The sequence below is a fragment of the Panthera pardus genome, unplaced genomic scaffold, assembly GCF_024362965.1.
Source record: "Panthera pardus isolate Hobbes unplaced genomic scaffold, ASM2436296v1 HiC_scaffold_6, whole genome shotgun sequence".
NCBI classification, from domain to species: Eukaryota; Metazoa; Chordata; class Mammalia; order Carnivora; family Felidae; genus Panthera; species Panthera pardus.
In genome coordinates, this window is record NW_026526991.1 from 101,532,424 (window position 1) to 101,547,348 (window position 14,925).

Consider the following 14,925-nt stretch of genomic DNA (forward strand, 5'->3'; position numbering starts at 1 on the left):
TCTTCTCTTCTGTTTCCCATCATCTCCATGCCTGGGTCCTCAGTTTGTTTCACATGAATAAATGATCAAATGAATTCCAGGGCCATATAAGCACTAAGGAAACTAGAAAATGATATATGGACTTAAATCCTCAAACTTCATTCATCACTTTAGGGGATTTGTACTCCCTATTAAAAGTACTCCATGACATTATTTTTCTAGTTCTGGTAGGAAGTTGTGATACATTTCCTAGAAGACAGGAAAATTTTGCTACCAGTGAATGTAAAATCTCTTCTGAAAGGGATCTAGGCAGAGATCACATTTTGTCCTCCTAAACAGAGCCTACACAAACACATGGCCTGGGAGCTAAGAAGCCAACTTCTATTCCTCACTGCATTCCTAAGTCTCCAAGTTGGCCTGGGCAAGTGACCTTGCCTTTCTCATCAGCACTGGCTTGGAGCTCCCTCAGTGTCTGCATAAATACAAGCCAGGGGAGGACACTAGGCTACATCAGAGGTATGTTGGAGCCAGCTCCTGTTAGCTTGCTAGAACCCAATTGTTACATTTTCAGGAATTCTGCAACACAGGTAATAAACCACTAGTAGCTTGAAGCTGGCTACCGTGGGGTATTTATACCAAGGGAACTTGCAAATCCTCCAAATAAGGGTGTTTTCCCCTTAAAGGGTCAGTTGTTAAACATTTGCCAATACCCACCAATTGCATGCCATGTTCCCTCTCCTCTGAGCACTAAGGGAAGCCAAAATGGCACAGAACTTAAAGCCTCAGTTTCCCTCTCTGTAAAATGGAGGGAAAGGCCCTTGCTTCCTACCTTCAAGGCAGGCACAGCCTCAACATGGGGGGAAGCAAGGGTCTTCCTGGTGGTGTGGCTTGTAGGAATATGGATGAGATGGCCCCATCTGGACCCTAATCAAAGCAGGTGGCTTCTGAAATATAAACTCGATCTTGTCATTTTTCTGCCCCCAAACCTTTGATGACTCCCTATTGCCTCCAAGAAACAGTCAAAATGTAACCTTTATCATCTTATCCAATCTACTCCTCTGGTTTCCTCTCCATCCACTCCAGCCTACACCCCTTCCCCCAGCCACAAACAATGGCTGTTTTCCATGTAATTGTCTGCTCAGTATGCCCCTTTATTGAGTAAAAGCACCTGCACTTTTGGAGGGAGAGTAGAACCTGTTTTATGGGTTAAATATCTGGAATGCATGAGGGGCAACAAGGGACTAATAAAGCATGGCAGAAGGGATTGCCTCCGAGACGAGGCTCTGGAGGCAGACTTCCTACACAGGAGCCTCAGTTCACCACTTGCCTGCTGTGTGACCTTAAACAACTTACTTAACCTCTCTGAGCCTTATCTGCAAAACAAGAACAGTAGCAGTACCTATCTCATGGGATTGCTGTGAGGATTAAATGGACTGCTGCATGCCAAGCACTTAGCACAATACCAGGTACAGACTTAACATTCAAGAAACCCTAGCAGATATCATCATCTTTATCATCACCATCGCCATCACCACCCGTCACTATTTATTAGCCTCAGATCATCATCATCACCATTACTAATCCCACTCACAGCGTCTTGGACCATAAGTAAGTCTCTGCCCATTCATTCTTCTGTGCTCTTCTGTCCTTAGTTGGGTTCTCTTTGGACCTGGAAAATCTCAGAAAACAAGTGGAAACAAGCATTCCTACCATATTAACAAGGACAGGCTTTGCAGATTCCTAGGATCCAATTAACAGTCCTGACTTTTCCAGTCGCTCACAAAACCCCACACTACGGTCAGATAAACAACCTCACAGACAAATAGGAGAACCATATATAAAATACACAGAGAGGGGGAGTTTGCTATAAAGGAGTTTTGGCCTGGAACTCTCCTCCCTGCACAGCTCATAGTAGCCCAGCCAGAGCACTTTGCTGAGAGCATATCCCCCTGGAAGCTATGTGTCTTCCAACTGGAAGCTTAGTGTGGGGTAGTCCTGCTCCAGAGCTTACCAAAGCAGCAGAAGTGCCTTGGAGATCTGGTGGTTTGTCACTGGAGACTTGAAGGGGAAGAGGACCCAGTAAGAGCAAATGTCTCGTAACAGTTAGAAAATGCTATCCGTGTTTTAATGCGACAATACTGTAGCCTTTAATGACCCCTGTGGCCAGGCACGTAGTGTTCAAACTCCCTAGTTTGTTGGTCCCTCCCCATCTGACTCATCTCAAAACATCAGCTAGAGAACAGAAGCTTCTTCATCATATATTCAAACCCATGTGCACTTATCTGAAGAACTACTGAGGAGAATCTAACAGAGAGGGTGATTGTCCTGAGAAACCCGTGCCCTCTGGGGACAAGGACGGGGGTCCAGAGACTGGACACTTTCCATCTGGAGGCAAGGCACAGCATCTGGGGTGGGGGGAAGGGAGAGAACAGTACGGTCCTTTGTGTGTCCCTCAGATGGCCCGGGCCTGGGACCCACACTGGACCCTGGCTTGTGGGGGATGGGGTGGGGAGTGGGGATAAGATGGAAACACAGGAAAAGAATGGAAGCTGTTTCACTAAAATCTCTGAGGCCGGGCAGCACAGAGCAGCTTGGGCTGGTGAAGTCGGCTTTCCCATGCAGGTCACTTTAGGAACATTTTAAGGCAAACGATGGAAACTGCACCAGAAGCCGGAGAAGAACAAGGGAATAATCAGGAATGGGCATGAAAGGAAACCAGTGGGAACCGAGTATTCGCTTCCAGGACAAATCCTAGAGCACATGAGGCACTTTGGGGACACTCAACACCATGTGGAAGGAATCTTGGTGGACCTGAGTTTCCTCTTAGAACCATAGAGGCAGAGCCCGGCAAATAAAAGCTTCTGACTCCAGTCGTGATATCCTATGAATACTGGTTGGTCCCCAGCCCTAGGGAAATGGGACTGTGCTTCTCCCCAAAGCACCCCCACCGCTTACTAACAGAGGTGGTTTGCCTGAGCAACAATCCTAAGTTCTCTGTGCCTGTTTCCTCCTCCACAGTAGAACCTACCTCTAGGGCAGATATGAGGACTGAACTGATTAATGCATGCAGAGTATTTTGGGTGGCATCTGGCACACCACACCATCATCTTCTTCATCCAGAGGGAAGGAAGGATGGCATAATAGTCCCGGACTCAGCTTGTCAGGGTTGGTCTTCCAGCCCCTCCCCACAGTGAATAATCACTGTGAGCCCCTGGGGAATACCTTCAATCCATCTGTGTCTCTGTTCTCTCTCTTCTCTGAGTGAGGACAATACTCATGCCCATCCCTCAGGACTGTCCCAGGGATTCAAGAGCCCAGTGTGAGAATTAAGAGCTGGTGTTCACTGTCTAGTGGTCTTGCAGGGGTCTCCTAGACCCTGGCAGCCCAGCACCCCTGTGGGACAATACTCAGCCTTGCTTCAGTGCATTAGCCCATGTCCCCCCTACCCACTTCCCCGTTTGTATTTTAGGGCTGAACCCAATCCCACCTCTTCCAACAAATCTCCCTCCCACAGTGAACCCTCCCTCTCTGGCCTCTGACCTAACATGCTCTAGCACACTGGCACACACAGGTGTCCTCTGCCCCAGGCACCTGCTCAGGAATGGACCCCATGAAGATATGCGGGATGAGGTCATAAACTGGAAAGGCCCCTACCTTCACCCTGAGATTGAGGGGGAAACAAACAAATTAGGGTCAAACACCCTAATGAAAAATGTCACCACAGGGATAAGCTCAGGTTGGCATGGAGAGGAGACCCTGACCAGGAGATGTGTCTGGAAAATCAAGCCCCTGTGCTGAGTCCTGAAGGGGAAGGCGCTAAATTATAGAAACTTACCCTCTCCCATTTCTGGATGCCCGAAGTCTGAAGTCAAGGTCTTGGCAAGGCCATAACCCCTACAAAGGCTCTAGGGGCAAGTCCTTCCTCGCTTCTTCCAGCTTCTGGTGCCTCCCAACTCTTCCTCTATCTTCACCTGGCTTTGTCATCTGTCCTTTGTGTGTCTCTGGTAGGAATACTTACCATTGGATTTAGGGCCCAGGCAGATAATCCAGGATGATTGCATCATGAGGTCTTTCATTTAATTACATCTACAAGACCCTGTACCCGAATAAGTCACACTAGCAAGTTCCAAGGGCTAGGATATGGACATATCTGTTTGGAGGCCACCATTAAACTCCCTGCACAGACAGTGGAGTAGTATGAGTGAGGGGATGGTGGCCAGGAGGATGGGGTGTTTTCCTGTCTCCCACAGGCCCTCTGGGACTCTGGGACTCTGAGCCTAAGACACTAGCGTTGACAAGGGGGTCTTCCCACACCTCCGTGTCTTTCAATTCACCACACACCTCATGCTGCCAGCAGCCCTGCTGTCTCCACATTTCCCCCTAACACACACACACACACACACACACACACACACACGCACACACACCGGTGGAGATGAGTGGACACGTGGTCCTGGAGAGCAGGCTCAGATGCACCAGCCCTGCTAGACTGGGCACTCCTTGGAATGACAAGGTTCTTCCAGCCTCTGAGGTGGGCCCTGGCCAGGCTGGCATGTTCCATGGCCAGAAAGGCAGTTCCCTCCCTCTAAACTGGGCTCAGAGCCACCTCCCTGAAGCCAGCCCTGATTAGCCTCGCCCTCCCCCTCCCCCCTCCCCCAGCATTTGTCATCCAGTAGTGCTGGTTTCAAGTTCCAGCTCTGCCACTTCCCTGTGGGACAGACTTTGGACCTGGGACTTAACTTCTCTGACCCTCTGTTTCCTTAACCATAGACACAGACAATAAGTCATTGGCCGGCTAGTCTCAGGAGCATATTGTGAAGACACGCAGCATAAAGGGGTGTGAAAAGCACTTGGAACATTGTAAACATGATAGCAAAATGAATTAAGTCGTCCTAAAACTGTTTTGATGCAAGTTATACATGTGAATATCTAGTGCACACAATACACACACACAAACTCACTTTTATTATTGGTTCATACCATTGCTCTATGACCTGCTGTCCTCATTTTCAAGTTACATGGCTGTCATCATTTCAATTTGTACTTGCAGATTCATAAATGATTTTTTTTTTTGCAGTTCCTGGTTTTGTATTCCTGCCTCCCCACAATGACACAGGGTCCTGAGCTCAGGGATGCCTCTGTTTCTCCAGGGTCATGGGATTCCATGCCAGGTGGGAATTAGTGTCACTGATGAGTTGGCTGGCTGGTGGACTGTTGTCCCAGAATGAGAGGCACTTCACTGTCTTGTCCCCACTCAGCTGCCCCTGCAGCCATCAGGCTCAGTGGCTTCCACACGGGCCACTCCAGATGTGGAAAGCATGGAGTTTGCAGCCCCCTACCTAATACCCCAAGAACTCCCCTTGGTGAGAACTTTGACTCCACAGGGGATGAGGCTGACACAGCCCTCCATCACCTCCTAGAGGCAGCCTATCTGTCTCTTTGCTGACGCGGTTTCTTTACAGCTCATAGTTTGGGGCCTTCTGAGAGCAGGCGACTTCATAGGCAGATTTTCCACAGCCTGCCTGAGCCCTCCAGCTGGATGAGAGCCTGCAGGCTCTGGCTTGCTGATTTCTTTGCCCCCAGTTTGAGGGAAATTCTTCCCCGCAGGTCAGTAAGGCACTTGCCTCTTTACCCTGGGAGGGAATGCAATGTTTATCCCACATTGTTAGGCAAAGAGTGGTCAGTGGCCATTGGAACTGCTGGAATTCTAGCCTGGAAGCAGGGAACCAAGGTTCTACTTTCTGCTACTAGTGGGCTGTGTGACTCTGGGCAAGTGACTGCACCTTTCTGGGCGTGTGTAAACTCTTCTGCACAAATGAGAGGCTTAGATCTAAGGGTGTCTTCAGCCTCTTCCTGCTAAGGTTCTGAATTGCTTCTCATTCTGGGGCCTAACCTTATGTATGTATGTGTGTATGTGTGTGGGGGGGGGGGGGGGTGGTGGTCACTATTTTCCCCTCAACCCATTCCTGAACTGGTTTGGAGAGTGTATTGGAAGGGTCAGAGAGAAAGCCTCCCATGGATGATTTTCCCATGGCACATTTTGCTCTTTTTATTAATTCATTCAATAAATATATATTCAGTGCCTAAAATGTGCCAGCACTGGTCAGGGCACTGAGGGATTTGTTGCGAACAAAAGAAGCAACATCTCTATCCTTATGGAACTTGGGTGACAAACAATAAACTAAAGATGGTAGGATGTATGGTACATCAGGTGGTGATAAACTAAAAATTAAGCAAGAAGAGGCATGAGAGAGTGCTGGAAAGGGAGGTGGAGGATCAGGGAAGGACTCACTGAGTATTGAGGAAGTAAGAGTCCAGGAAAAGGGGCATCCCAGAACCCCGGACTTGTGCGGAGCCTGATATAATAAGCAAAGAGGCCACCGTGGGATCTGCCGAGTCTCAGCCAGGTAGTTGTGGGAATATGTGAGGATAGGGAGTGTGGGGGTCTTTTCAGGGCACTCAGAGCTCTGGCCCCCTCCCCCACCTGCCAGAGGCCTTGGGGTAAATGGCTAAGTGCCAGGAATAAGAGGGGGAGTGACAGGGTCTCAAGTAGCCTCTGAAGGACACATAGCATGCCATCCATTAGCATCTCTGTCCAAGTCACTCCCAACTGACTCCCAAGCTTTCCCAAATGCAACCCTGCCCTCTGAGTCCTGGACTTCTTCCTTGCTCTCTTCCTCCCGTGGAGCCATGGCCCCCAGAGCCCTGCCTGGCTGCCTTCTTGCCCCATGCATAGCACACCCACCCCCAGCCACTGTCTGTGCCTTCCTCTCCCAAGGCTGACTCTGTGTCCAATCCGTTGTCCAAAACCTCCTGTGACGCAGCTCCTCTCTATAAGGTGGTACCACTGGAGGGCAGGTAGGGAGAGATCTGAGCATAGACATCTGGGAAAAGGAGAGAAAAACATGGTAAATTAAACCAACTGCTACTGCCTTTGAAGGCAATGTCATTGCAGCTGCTGAGATGAGAGTCAGGTTGCTTTGGCCTGAAGCCCTGGGACATTGGAGAGAAGAGCATGGTGGGTCTTCATGGGCTCCCCAGCATAAGAAAGGAGCCTCCTTTCTTCTTGCCTAGGGTCCAGCTTCTGCCAACCTTCCTCTCTTCAAGAAGACCCCTGGTCCCCACTGCATGGCCTGTCCCACCTAACACCAAAGTCCCTGGGAGAAACACAATGATCTGGCCACCGTAAGGGCTTTAAAAATAGACTGTGGATCCCCTGCAAAAAATAATAATAATAATAATAATAATAATAATAATAATAATAAAAGAGAGAAAGAAAGAAAGAAAGAAAGAAAGAAAGAAAGAAGAAAAAAGAAAAGAAAAAAGAAAAAAATCTGTGGCTAAAAATAACTCTCAGCAGCTAGGGGAGGAAAAAAAGAAACTGCAGCAAAATTCAATTGGAACAGTGACTTTCCTGCCTCTGATGTTCCGGGTCAGTTACAGCAGTGGGGAAGGCTAGGATGGGGGCGGGGACGAAAGGAGGGAGGAAGGGAGAATGGGGGTCCCACAAGGACAGGAAAAGGATCAGCATAGCAATCTATAGCACACGCTGCTCTCCAGTCCCTGACTTCTGGTCCTTGGACCCCTTCCTGGTCCCGGCAACCTGACAGCACTCAAGACAGCAGAAGGGAGCTGCAGAGCCTCAGCTGGCCACAGGAGCTGTGCAGACTGGCAGAGGGGACCTGGGGGCAGGCCCTGCAGTGTCCCAAAGACACGAGTTCAGGGAGAGCAGTGCATCAGGCTGGCATCTGATGTTGACAGTTCCTACTATCCAAAAAGCTGCAGAATGGCTAAGGGTTGAGGGCAGATGCTCTGTCTTGAAAAGCTGCTGCTTTTGCACTCAACAAGAGACAAAGAAGCTTTTTTGGACATTGTCACAAGGAAGTCAGAATTTTTATCCAGAACATCAGTGCAGGGGGTGGGGGGAACCCCATGGGCTCTTATTTAAGATCCCTTTCAGCCTTTCAGTGGCTGGCAGGAAGGAAAGCTGTGTGGGACAGAATGGCATGGAGACATGGTTTTCCTTACTAAAAATGCTTTACAAAGTGTGTTTGAGGTGGCAAGGACACACACACACACACACACACACACACACACCTTTTCATTCAGATCTATAAAAGAAGGACTCTGCTCATTTGCTCATACCAAAAGCTATCACAGTAAGCTAGAGAAAAATCAGGCAACAGCCTGTAAAGAAAAGGTTTGGTCCCACCATTTAGTTGCAATCGGGGCTCTATCTGAACATTGGATTTGTGCGTGTTGGTCACAGAGACAAGAAAATGTTCATAAGCTAATTAGAGGATTGTTGGGGCAAGAGAAGGATCCCTTAGGAGAAGTATGGGTGGATCTGGGAAATATGCACCAACTCCCCAAACTAAATATTTACTGCCTATGTTTTGTTACCATAATTTGCCATAGAGGTGGTACTCCCACATGCACAGAATGGCACACACTTACACACACATAGAAATTTGTCCCTCAAATGAATTAGGGCTCAAAATACACATCCAGCGCACCAATGATCTTACCTATTTTAGTGTTGCCTGGACTCGTATCTTTTCCCCAAAATTGCTAGGCAGCCACTTTCATGCCAAGAAAGGAAAGAAAGGGGTTTTTGGTGGCTGAAATGCAAATCCCTTCCAAATAATCTGTGGGGGATTCAGCTCTCTCCAATGTCCACCCACCCAGTGGAGAGAAGAGGGCTTACTGAGTGAAGAAGAGGCGGGGATGTCGTGCAAATATCCGGTGGCAAGTTCCTGGAAGGTGGGCAGTGCATCTCCTTTGCTGCCTGCCTGCCTGTGGTGCTGCTCAGGATGCAGGAGTCCCCAGATGACATTGGCTAATGGGGAATAAGGAGGGAACACACGACAGCTCCTGGACACGCTTCTTTTTGCAAGGGCAGGGCAGGTAAATACTGTCCTGGTCATTTTGTATGTTAGCCTTGAGGACTGCCTCACTTGGTCTCTTTCTCCCAAAAGAATTCCTTCACCTTCCCCACCCTAAGGAGCACAGTCTGATCAGCACCATGGTCACTGGGGTCAACAGAGACCTCAGAGCTGCCCCCCCACCCCAGGCTTACACCCGTTCCACAACACACCTGGGCAGGAAACATTTTGGTGCAGCCAGCCCTGGCCCTCCCCTACTGTCACCTTGCACAAGCCCCCTTCTGTTTCTTCTCCATCTACAAAAACAGGTATAGTGATCATCTCATGCCACCGAGGTGATCTCTTTGATCTCTTTAATGCATCTCTAGCTTCACAGGGTCACCGTGTATGTGCTTTGAGACAATGGGAGGGAAACCAAACACCTGGAAAAAAAACAAACAATCCCCACTCCCCGCCAAACCCCAGTTCGCCAAGGTGTCCGTGCACATCAGGATTGCAGTGCTATGCTGCTGCGGCTGGGCTCCGTTTTGCTCACTCTCTTCAGTACTTTTCCTCTTCTCAGACCCTCAGGCCTGCGAAGAAGCAGTCTTGGCTCCCCCTGCTGGCCAGAAGCTCTCCACACCAACTGGGATCTCCCCTCAAACGTGGTAATTAGTCAGTAGTTCAGCTCATTGACTAACGGGTGGGAAAAGGGACTGTCCTTGTTTCCTTGGAGATCTAGCTGCTCACGCATCTATTGCGTGGACTGCTCTCTATAAGCTGGACAATCCCTGTCTTATTGTCAGCTCAGCACTTGCTGCACTGGATGTAGACGACAACGGGCATCCTCACTGCACTCCAGGCCACTTTTGCTCAAAGTATGATGTGCTGACCTGCAGCGTTGGCATTAGTGGGAGCTTGATAGGATCAGGGAGCCCACCACATGGGCCCAGGATCTCTGAGAAGCCGTGTTTTCCACTCCACACTGCACCTCATCCTGCTCGTGCATGGCGGGTAGGGGAAGGCAAGTCATAACCCATTTCTCTGGACACCCAGCCACCTAGGACTGCGGGAAGTGGACCCGGACAGACCCTGAGGAAGGACAATGCAGACTCTCAGCCCTGCGTGGATTCACACAGCAGGTTTGGCTGGTCATGAAAGGACCCTGTGGAATGACCTGTCTCATAAACTCTTCCAAATTAGGAGGTGCCATGGGCACCCAAGGGCAGCTCTGGGTCTTTGTTTTCCATTTGGCCTGTGGGAGAAATACAAGTGGTCGTGGCTCCCTCTAGTGGAGTTGTCAGAAATGGAAAGTGGCTCGAACTGAACTGGGGAAGGCACCTGCTGGAGATTCAGAGCTGATTAGTGTGGCCCAGATTCTCACGTACATCATCTCAAGTAGTACATACTGTTTTGGAAGGAAGTTATTTTGTTTTGTTTGTTTTTGTCACCTCCAGCATGGGAGGCTGTGACTTCAGGGACCAGCACTCTTGATCTCTGGCTTATAAGGTTCAGGGTCAGCAACATGTCAGAAGCTAGAAAGCCAGGAGCTCTGACATCTTATGCGGAAAGCCCCTTCCAGCCACTGCCACACCATGGACAAACCTCTTTCACTTCTCTGGGGCTTGTTGGAGGTGGAGTGCAGGTCAACCTGCTGATCTCCTGTCTCCAAAATACTCTAAAACACTCTGGCTGAAATGAGCTCACTGTCTACTGCTCATCCAGGAGGAAGACACAGCATTCCTCAAACCTCCTATGTTTGGAGGGAGCCTGAAGGTCGCCAAGAACTTTGATGAACATCACTGCACTTTGCTCTCTCAACCATCACCTTATGCACCTTATCCTGACCTCTCTGAATCGTCCACAGCCAACAGGCTGGCTTTGTGTTCGGAGACTGGGCTCAGAGATGAAGGATCCTCCCATGTGGCCCACAGAGCCAGATTCCTGGCCAAGAGTTAATCAGGGCTGCTGGCTTGAGTTTGGAGCTCAGTGAAAATGAGACTGAGAAATTCCACTGTTCCTTAGCAGGAGAGAAATGTCCGTGTGGCCCATCCCATGGTAGGTATGGGAATAATAATGATGGTTAGCACTTAGACATGCTTCCTGCATGCCTGGCACAGTTCTAAACACTCTGCTTATATACTAACTCATTTTATCCTCACAACAACTCTCTGCCACAGGTAATCCATAAACCTGCCATTCTTGCACAGATACTAGAATAATTTTGCTGAGAGCCAAAGTTACCTGGCTTTTATAACTGACTGCCACTGAGTATAGATGCCTTGTAAGAATTGTGTTCTTTCAATTGCTCCCTAAGCAAGGGGAGAGGGCTTTCATTTTCCATTATGTACCTGAAAATTAGTTTGCCCTCGGTTATCCACATTGTAATATGTGATTTACAAAAAGAAATATATATTTGGTCTTCATCCTGTTTCTGGTGCAGAACTCCAAAAACACTTGGAATTTCCTAAGTGACAGGAGCTATCAAGGTGTCCTTTGTTATGTTAATGAGGCAACTTCTGGACTGTACCTAAGGATGGGGGCTAGTGGCCAGAAGAAATCACCGTGTGATCAGAAGGTTGGAACCTTCAGCCCTTCCTCTCTGACCTCTGGGGAGGAGAGAGCGGCTGGAGGTTGAATCAAGTGTCAACAGCCAATGATTTGATCAACCATGCTTATGGAATAAGGCCTCCATAAAGAGAACAGTGAACTTCTGGAGAAGTGAACACATGGAGATTGGGAATTTGGTGAACTCGGGGCAAGCATAGAAGCCCTGTGCCCCTTACCCTATACTTTGCCCTATGCATCTCTTCCTCTGGCTCTTCTTGAATTACAGGCTTTTATAATAAACCAATAATCTAGTAAATAAAACATTTTTCTGACTTCTGTGAGATGCTCTAGCAAACTACGGGAATGCAAGGAGGGTGTTGTAAGAACTGGTCAGTCAGAAGCGCAGGTGCAGTCATGTGGGACTTAGCCCTCAGCCTGAGGGATCTGAGGCTTCCTCCAGGTAGACAGTGTCAGAATGAGTTGAATTGAAGGGACCCTGCTGGTGTCAAACCATTGTTTGGTGATGTTGGAAAATCCCCACACACTGTAATTGGAATCAGAATCATGAACACGATGGAGTTAAAGATCTTGGAATTACTACATGGCAAGAGATACTAGAGATCATTTGGTCCAGTTCTCCATTTTTCAGGTGAAATGGAGGGCTCAGGGATAAAAAGGTGAAAGGTCTTGATGTGCATCACATAGTGAGTTTAGGGCTGGCTCCAGGTTCCCAGAGTCTCAGCCCAAAACTCTTCCCACTCTACCATGTTGTGGCCATCACACACTTAAGCAGATGAACAGAGACCCCCAACACCATTCCTTCTGTGGCCCACTGAGCTCCCTTGTCTTCAGCCAACCCATCTGAGCTCAAGAAGAAAAAATTCGTTTGACAGTAGCCTCAGGCACCCAAAAGTGCCTGATACCTTACCTAAAACAAAGATAATAGTCACCTTAGAATGGTGCATTCCACAGGGACTACCTGTGGTAGGGAGCAGGGACAGTGTGAGGGCAGTCTGTGAGACTAGGCCTCCTGCTTATAACATGAGGGGTGGCCATCCTCCTTTATCCATCTACTCTGGACAAGGCCTCAATGGTCCCTCTTTAGGAGCCATGATCAAGGTCTTCTCAGCTCCCACTGATTTTTCTTCTTTTCTCAGACTGATTTGGGGTTCTACTGGTCCTTTCTATGCACCCCACATTTTCCTTCCCCATTGTGTCTGCTCCAAGGTATTTTTGCCTCCTGCTTCTTATTTAGGTATGGTTCCCACCGGGATGTGACAACACCTTGCCTGTCATTTCCCAGCTGAGGCCAGTGCCAGTCACGTCCCCAACTTTCCAGGAATGGTCTGAGTTGAAAAAGAACCTTCCAGACAATCTGTCTTTGTGGCCATAGACTTGGGTAGCAGTCTCCTGGTCCCATGGCACTCTACTTATGGGTGTTCTGTCACTTGGCTGCTCTTGTTTGAGTGGAGAGAATGAGAAATGGGCAGAGGGTAGTGAATAAAATCAGGGAGTGGGTATGTGGATCAGGGAGACTGAGACACTGAGAATGCATCACAGAAGCTCAGATGTAGCCCATCCCAGATATGGGGTCAGGAAGAGAACAGGGCAGGAATGACAACAGCTGTGGCTCTCCCACTGGCTTCCTAGAGAGGAGCTGAGGTTGGGGTGGATCTGAGTACACAGCCTGCTTGCCTGGATGAGTGTCATCCCATTAGCCAGCTTCTGGGAGGGGGCCCCCGGGCCTCCAGCAGCAGCCAGAAAGTGTTGTCCAGCCTCCACGTCTTCCTTTTTTTCCACACACACCCTGAAACCCCCAACCCTAGAGTCATCCTTGCTTCTTTCTCTCACACCCTTTCATCCAATTCCTTCCATCATCACCCCCACTGCTGACAGTGGCCCAACCTGCCATCAGCTCTCCCCCAGACTATTAGAACAACCTCCTAACTGGTAAACTCTGTTAAAATCCTATTGCTTCTCTGCTCAGAACCCTGGGGAAAGGACTTCCCTCCAACTCAGAGTACAAGCAAAGTTTTTTCAGGAACCTGTGATACCTTGCCTGGTTGGCCACCCAGCTCTTTCAGGGTTTATGTCCTGCTCCTCTCCTGCTTGCCCACTGCCCTTCAGCCACAGTTGAGGGCACACTGGCCTCCTTGCTGTTCCTAGAGCATGCCAGGGATGCTCACATCTTAGGGTCTTTGTACTGGCTCACCCCTCTACCTAGAATGTTTCTTCCAGCTGCCTTCATGGTTCACCCCTTGACTTCTTTTGCTCTTGACTTAAACATTACCTTCTAGGTCAAGCTTTCCCTGTCTCCCCTATTTTAAGCTAATTTCCACCCCCCCCCCCTGTATTCCATAGCTCCTTTCTTGATTATCTTCTATTACCTTCACACTCACCTAGTAAACAATATATTTGAGTAATTTATTGTATCCATTGCCTGTGTCCCCACACCAGAACCTAAACTTCATGAGGATATAGATTCTTGTTTTTATTCATTGACCTGGCACAGAGATACTCAAGGAACACTTGTTGAATGAAAATCAAACAAATGGTGGACACAGCTTGGGAGAAAGACCTTCACAAGAAATGTTAGAGTTATAGAGCTTCTCTAGTAAGAAGAGAAGCCTAGGAGGGGAAAGGATGTATACGCGTGTGTGTGTGTGTGTGTGTGTGTGCGCGCGCATGTGTGTGTTGCAGGGAGGTTTGACAATATTTTCATTTGTAATAAACAATATGTGGTTCTTGATGATTTGTGTATGTGTTTTAACTTTATGTATTAACTAGAGTCAACACCTCATTCACTCATTCACCAGACATTTTATGAGTGATAATTCTGTGTCAGGTGCTCTGTTAGACATTACATGGGCACATGACTAAAAATATGGTCCCTGTTGTAGAGATTTCCACAGTTATGGTAACAAAGCCCCACATGCAGAACATATCTTGGAGGGCCCAGGCATTATAGCAAACTGTAACTCCAGCCACACTTAATTAGGAAAGTAAATTCAGAGGGAAAAATCAGTGTCATGTGTTTTGTTCCCCAAGAGAAAAACATACTTGGAAGAGTGACAGCCAGGTGGTATCTCCCCCTCTAGAGCACCTAGAAGGAAGCTGGAGAGAGAGGTATGTGGGCAGGAAGGAGGGACCTTCCAGAAGTAATCTTTCTCTCCTTCCCCTGAGGACAGGCCATGACAAGAAGAGCAATGAGGGTCTCACACACCAGAAAGAAGTCTTTCCTGCTCCTAGGGGATCCCATGCACAGCATCATCTGGGTCACCCCAGATGATATATAATGCTGACCTTGACATTTGCCCATCGGCATGTATATATGAGGCAAACAACTCCTAGCCCATGGGTTGCCTTCTTGGAGAACGTCCCCAGTCCATGGTGGGGTTGATGCAGAGGGTATTCAAGCACCTTTTCTGATCACCTGTGTGTGGCACCTGGAAAGCTGCCCAGCTATTCTGGAATCCTGGTTACCTGTTTGCTTTTGTCATGACTACCTGACTTGTCTCCCTAACTTAGCTAT